A 7,333-nucleotide genomic window follows, 5' to 3' on the forward strand; every position below is an offset into this window, starting at 1 on the left:
AAAATACGTAGAATTAAGCTTCATCTCTTCTGTTTTCCTTTTTCGCCTGGGTCAAAAAGTGAGCCGAGCCGAACCGAGTCTAGCTGAGCTGAGCTGAACCGAGCCGAGCCGAGCTGAGCCGAATAGAGCCAAGCTGAATAGAGCCGAGCCGAAAAGAGCCGAGTTAAGGTAGGAGAAGTCAAGGCACGTCTTGCATCTCCTCCCGTCATTCCATCCACGTTATTTACCCTCCCGGCACGATGATGACTCCCGCGCGGAAACAACTCAATGCCAGGCGCCGAGGGAAGAAGAGAGGGGCCCGAGGTGAATTTGGGGGCAATTTATAAGACAGGTGGAGGCGTAAGAAAGAGGGAGAAGGACGCCTAATGGTGGGAAAATGCAAATGAGGCCTCACTTCTCCCTTCTTTTCCTTTCCTCCACTCCAAGATTAGTGGTAAAAATATTCACATTAGTCGGAATTGCATGAGCTGTAGCATTTCGTCTCTCTGGGATTTATTGTTTTACCTGTGGCTGGCGTACCTGGCGAGAGAGAGAGAGAGAGAGAGAGAGAGAGAGAGAGAGAGAGAGAGAGAGAGAGAGAATAGGTTAAGTAGACTATTTATTTCCCTTCGTATGCTTGCCTATGTGTTATCTCTTCTACTAATTTTGTGTGTTTGTTTATGTTTTTGTATGCCCATTGTCTGTTCCTGTATTTCACACTACTAGTTTACCATTTCTTCTCTGTATTTTACTTATTTACGCATTTTTTTACGAACATTTTTGTATTAGAATTCCTTTACTTTGAATTCTATTTTTCTTACCATACCTACCATTTTCATTCCTTCCGTTTTTCTCTCTCTCTCTTTCTTCTTTTATTCCCTCATTCCTCTCCCATCATCATCATTTCCTGGCCATTCATTCGCCTTCACTTGCTTCCAAGACTATATCTATCACGCCGCATTTCCAGGATCACCAAGCGGCGCCTCTCCACTCCAAGTTAATAATAATAAAAAAGGAATATTAAAAGGAACGCCGCCTTTTATAGTGGATATGCTGCCTCCCGCACTCCGCCGCCTCCGCTAACTTATCAGTATTTGCATATTTTCTTTTTGAAGTCAAACAGCACTACCATCAGAGAGAGAGAGAGAGAGAGAGAGAGAGAGAGAGAGAGAGATGGGTAAAGGAGGAGCAGGTCGATACATAGATACATAGTGAACAACACATATGGGAAGGTTGATGTGAAAGTAGAAGTGACATCAGGTATAGTGTCGGAGTCAAGAAAAGAAAACTAGCCATTAGGAGTGGAAGTAATCAAATTCAAGTGTATTTCAGTAACGGTTCATCATTTCATTAGGTAAAGGTTATTAAGCGGCCAGGCCCTAAAGGTACAGCTTCTGATAATGACGTTACTACTTGATTCTTCTTTACAATTACGTAGTCTACATATGAATCAGTTGAGTTTGTGGTGATGCCCTAATCTTGTGTGTGTGTTTAAAGTAATATCTCCATTTCTCACAATAATACAAACACAATTCCACTTTAGAATATCGTATTAACTTTAAACTTTTCTATTTTATGATAAGAAACTATTTATTTATCTAAAGTTCTCTTAATTTAACTTTCTCGCGATACGTCGCACTTTTCTTATTAAATAATAAAGGAAATTGATAGTGATAACCAAATTATACCTCTACTATAGGAACTTAATGAACTTTGCAACGGAGTCTATAAATTTTAGCTGTACTTTTAAGGAATGTCTTTCATATCATTATTTCTTATTGGTGAAGGAGAATCTATATGACAGTATAAGAATGATGATCTTTTAAGATCCCAGTGACTATTTTGGAACCAGTGTGATTTGGTTGAGACAAGATGCCAAAATGTTGAAGATACAGATACAGAGTGAGACTGTCTGGTGCTGGAGTCTTAATGCTTTCACTACTATGGTGGTCTTTTTCTTTTTTTCATTCAGATCGCTGTAATGAACTGTTGAAATAATATAGTGAGGTTAATTTTCCCTTTGTTAGATTACAGAAATATGATTTTAATAGACTCTAGTACAAGAATATCACCTTTGAAGTGAACGTTTTAACACTTGAGTTAACGAACACTGGCTAATTGATGGGGCGGCTCGTGTGTACCGGCACACCTCCGAAGTTTACAGAAGAGTTGAACTGGTGTTGACACGGCTCTATCACTCCCCATTACTATGACAGTGCACCAGTGAGTGTCCTTTGCAGCATCCCCAAGCATCCCCCGGGATTATTCGTACCCAAGTTTAGGAACACCTGCTGTCGAGAAGATTTCCTCTCGAAACAGAAATTATAAAGGATAGATAACGAACGTTCTTGTTATTTTATGAAGAATTGATACAGTATCTAATAAAAGTCTATGTATTTGAAAGACCATGAAATATTGGAACGAGCAAGCAAAATAAAGAGAAAAAAACAAATAGCTGAACTAAATAAGACCAGAAATACATACACTGACAGAGAAACAGAGAAGCAGACACACAAAATCATGGAGAGACACAATTTTATAAACAACCTCCAGCTAACATCAAGAGAGAGATTACATGAAACTGAAAACAAATATTGCTGAATGTTAACAAATAATATGCAAGTGAAGCTGGCGAATACAAAAAAAAAAAAAAAAAAAACTAAATGAAATGCTTCCAAGAGTAAGATTAGAGAAGATTTAAAATGATAAGCCTCACGAACTATAGTGTCCAACAATCAGAAAAAAAAAAGGAGAGAGAGAATAAAGTGGGTATTTGGGACATAAATGAAAGGGGACGAAGAATAAAAGAAAGAGGAGGAGGAGAGTGAAGGGTGCAGGAAGAGGAGGAGATTGCAGAGTGAGGGAGCAAGAGGATAGTATAAAGTGGAGGAATGAAAGAAGAGGAAGAGGAGGAAAAAAAAAACTAGGATGTCTGTCTTTTGGAAGCTAGATAGAAATAGGAGAGAGAGAGAGAGAGAGAGAGAGAGAGAGAGAGAGAGAGAGAGAGAGAGAGAGAGAGAGAGAGAGAGAGAGAGAGAAGGAATTCGGTATGAATGTTACAAGAATGTTTTGAGGCAATATTAGAAGGAGAGGGACCGAGGAGGGAGTCATACAGATAGGACAACAGTGTGTGTGTGTGTGTGTGTGTGTGTGTGTGTGTGTGTGTGTGTGTGTGTGTGTGTGTGTGTTTAATGATTTCGTTCGTTTTCTTCTGCTCGTTATCGTTTCTTCCTTTCCTTTCCTCGTCACTCCGACTTTTCTTTTTTTTTTTTCTTTTTTACGCAGTCGTTCAGTTCTTTACATCATTCATCACTTAAGTTAAGTCTTTTAGTTATCAAGGTTTCTTATTCTTGTCTGACGTTCCTCCGCATCTATATCCATATTTTTTGTGCCCTAATTTCAAAAGATGGCAATAGTTTAAAAAGAAGAGAAGAAGAAGAAGAAGAAAAAGAAGAAGGTAAGAAGAAGAAGAAGAAAGAAGAAGGAAGAGGAAAAAAGAGAAGAAAGAAAAAGGAAGAGGAAGAAGAAGGAAGAAAAATAGAGAAAGGAAAAAGAAGATGAAGAAGAAGGAGAAGAAGAAGAAGAAGAAGAAGAAGAAGAAGAAGAAGAAGAAAAAGAAGAAGAAGAAAATGAAGGAAGAAGGAAAAAGAAGAAGAAAGAAAGAAGGAAAAGAAGAAGAAGAAGAAAGAAGAAGGAAGAGGAAGAAGAAGAAAGAAGAATGATGAGGAAGGAAAAAAAAGATGAAGATGAAGATGAAGATGAAGAAAAGAAGAAGAAAAAGCTTAATCTCTCAAAGTAGAATCAGATCTTGCTCTTATTAGTCCGCTTGAACAATTTAAGAAGCTCTCTTGTATAGGTTCCATAACCAATTTATATCTACAACTGACCCACTCCCCTTCTCTCTCTCTCTCTCTCTCTCTCTCTCTCTCTCTCTCTCTCTCTCTCTCTCTCTCTCTCTCTCTCTCTCTCTCTCTCTCTCTCTCTCTCTCTCTCTCTCTCTCTCTCTCTCTCTCTCTCATTCATCTTTCTGTCTCCTCATTGCCACATCGTTTTTCTTCCTTTCTCTGAACCTTTCCTCTCTTTCCCCTTTCCTCTTCCCTTCACATCCCATCATTACTCCTCTTGAACGTAGAGGCAGCGCCGTGTGGTGTACGATGGAAGGAGGGACAGGTAAATAATTATAGGTATAATTAAGGTAGAGGGGATCACTTGGAGCACCTGAGTGGATAGAGGTCGGGGAGAGCATAAAGGTGAAGGGACTTTGAATGGTGAGGGCGAGGGGAAGGTAGAGCTCAGGTTGTAAGGATAGGTTGGTGTGGAGGGTTGAAGTTGAGAGCTCCGGATGTAGTAGTTAGTGACTTGGTAGTAATAGGTAAGGTTAGTGTGGGAAAATGGAGGGAAAAAGAGGAAATGAGAGAAATATGGAGGATTAGTATTTAGAGAGGGTATTTGGAGGGGTGAAAAAAGGACAGTAATTTTTTTTTTTTTTTTTATGGAAGAGGGAAATCCATGCAGTCAAGGGTAATAAAAACTGTGATTGACAAAAAAGGCCCATTTAGGTGTCAATCCCCAAAAAGGTTGAAAGAAATGTAGTGAGAAGGGATGGTGAATCTTAATGGAAGACTGGATAGAGTTAAATAGAAAGACAAAATTGGACATAATATTGATGGTTACAGATAGAAAAAAGAGCAAAAATGAGGAACTTGAGGAGAAATAGTGGTAAAAGAGAGTGTGTATGATTAGACAAAGGACAAAATAGATTGGATAGAGAAAAACAGAAAGGGAAGATTGGACATAATATTCATGGTTACAGATACAAAAAAAGAGCAAAAATGAGGAACTTGAGGAGAAATAATGTTTAGAGAGAGATTAGACAAAGGACAAAATAGGCTTGGTAGAGAGAGAAGATAAGACTTAAATATGAAAACTGAAGAGGAAATGGAAGATGAAGGGTTAATTCAAAGGAAAAATATGTAAAAATAGAATAAACAGAATAACATGATAGATACAGGGAAAACAGGGAGATAAGAAGACGTAAAATAGAAGATTGGACTAAAATTAGAATAAAGAATAGACAGAATAGGCATGGGGATAGACGGGTGATTATATGTAAAAATTAAAGGAATATTGAGATTAAAGAAGACAAGAAGAAGGTAAAGAGGACTAAAATGTAGAGAGGATTATGTAAAATTAGAAGAAACATAATAGCCACAGGAAGGAAGTAAGACAAGAAGAGAGGCAGGCAAGGAGGTAAAGAAGTAAAGAGAGGTAGAATTACTATAGCATAATAAGGTTACGATGAAAAAATTAGTTAAAAAAAGTAAAAGGAAGAAAAATATGAAAAAAATCAAGAATGCTTAAGTTTAAAATAGAATATCTATACAATAATAAAAAAAAAACGGAGAAGGGAAATAAAACAATGCATAGAAAACAAAAGAGAAGTTAGAAAGATTTATATGTATAGCAATTGGTTGAAGAATATATGAAAGGTTATATATTAGATCATTCACAGAGAGAGAGAGAGAGAGAGAGAGAGAGAGAGAGAGAGAGAGAGAGAGAGAGAGAGAGAGAGAGAGAGAGAGAGAGAGAGAGTCTTCCATAGCAGTGGCTGGAAGAAAAATATAGGGTGTATTAAGGATTGTTTTGTTTTGAAGTAAATAGAAAAGTAGATGTATTATTGACAAGGCAGTGTTTTGTATAACAGTAGACCAACACACAGTAGAGGGCCGAGGGGAATAGGTGGCGGAAGGGAGTAGGTTGGACTCTTGGGGGGGGGGTGAGGTGAAGGCCGTTCTCAAAGCTTCACTAGTAACGACTAAGCTTCTTATGTAACCGTGTGTGGGTCTTGTGCTGGAAGGAGGGTTTATGTGCACGGGCGTCCAACTTTTTAAACGTGGGCGGTTTTCTCTACACACACACACACACACACACACACACACACACACACACACACACACACACACACACACACACACACACACACACACACACACAAACACACACTCGTTAAATTTGTTGTGAAAAGCAAATTGGAAACGTTTTGTTATATATAGACAAATTAAAACAAACAAACAAATGCCAGTACATTAATGATAAAGGTAAATGTTTGCGATGATTCTCTCTCTCTCTCTCTCTCTCTCTCTCTCTCTCTCTCTCTCTCTCTCTCTCTCTCTCTCTCTCTCTCTCTCTCTCTCTCTCTCTCTCTCTCTCTCTCTCTCTCTCTCTCTCTCTCTCTCTCTCTCTCTCTCTCTCTCTGCCCACCAGGTACAAACACACCGCGCAACAGTATACAGGGTTTCCAATACTTTCCCTTTCTTGCGTTGCTCTCTTCGTGTAAAGTATTCCCCGCTAAAGCACTCGTTTCCTACTTCAAGATATACATTTCCTATTATTCTTTTCCCGGCCCATATTTTCTGACAACACTGCTTATTTTCTCCCAATATCTTCCGTTTTCTATCGCTGCAAGAGAGGGCTCGGGTATTGGGAAGCCAAGGTGAGAGAAGGGGAAAGTTGCAAGGCTTTAGGTGTTGGCAGGAATCGAAGACAAGCAAAAAGTCTATTTGGTGAGGAATCCAAGAGTCTCCACAGCTGGCGCGGAGGCTAATGTCCGGAAAAAAAAAAAAAAAAGATCTCGGTGGTTTGTTTTCTCCCGGCTCTGTCAGTCATTCTGTATACGAGTTGTTTTGATGTTTTGATGTTTTTGTTTTGCTTTTTTCCTGTGTGCGTTTTTGGAGTTTAGTGTCACGTGTGTGTGTGTGTGTGTGTGTGTGTGTGTGTGTGTGTGTGTGTGTGTGTGTGTGTGTGTGTGTGTGTGTGTGTGTGTGTGTGTGTGTGTTGATATTAATCCCTTTCCTGTTTTCTTTCTTCAAGATTAATGGAAGACGAAAAAACGTTTCTAGTAGGAGTAAGAGAATGAGGAGAAGGAAGAAGAAAAGAAAAAAGCATCACATTCCCATCTCTTTCCTGTGTCGGCTAAAAGTAAAGTAAGTAAAAGTGAGAATCATTATGTTACCTCTGTCTTTTCTGGGCCAGTGCGCGATCTTCAGCAACGGACGCAAGACTCGACCTCGTTCATGCCTTCTTCCTAGCTTTCTCCCACACTCCCGCCCTCATCGTCCCCTCCGTACGTTAGCAAACCGGGGCAACGCAGCGGGTCACGGAATTGCGGTGGCGTGGTTCTTGGCATGGTAGTCGTAGTCGTACCTGAGTTGTGATGTGTGAAACTCTTGCTACCGTTAATCCTTCGTGGTGTGTTGAATTTAGCGTGTTTTTGTATCTGGTCTTTTGTACTTCTAAACGTGTCTTTGTACTTTGAGAGATTTATAGTTTACGTGTTGCAACCTTGTGTTCTGTA

At 39.4% G+C, this 7,333-nt stretch overlaps 1 long non-coding RNA gene across 1 annotated transcript in view; it reads left to right on the forward strand.

The window, feature by feature from the left end:
- The window catches only part of LOC123519947, a 132,682-nt gene extending 125,719 nt beyond the window's left edge, over positions 1–6,963 (forward strand). The window contains exon 5 of the long non-coding RNA XR_006679133.1: positions 6,850–6,963. This is a non-coding gene — a long non-coding RNA (uncharacterized LOC123519947). The remainder of the gene's footprint in view (positions 1–6,849) is intronic.
- Positions 6,964–7,333: the final 370 nt, after the last annotated feature.

This window comes from Portunus trituberculatus, chromosome 46 (genome assembly GCF_017591435.1).
Source record: "Portunus trituberculatus isolate SZX2019 chromosome 46, ASM1759143v1, whole genome shotgun sequence".
NCBI classification, from domain to species: domain Eukaryota; kingdom Metazoa; phylum Arthropoda; class Malacostraca; order Decapoda; family Portunidae; genus Portunus; species Portunus trituberculatus.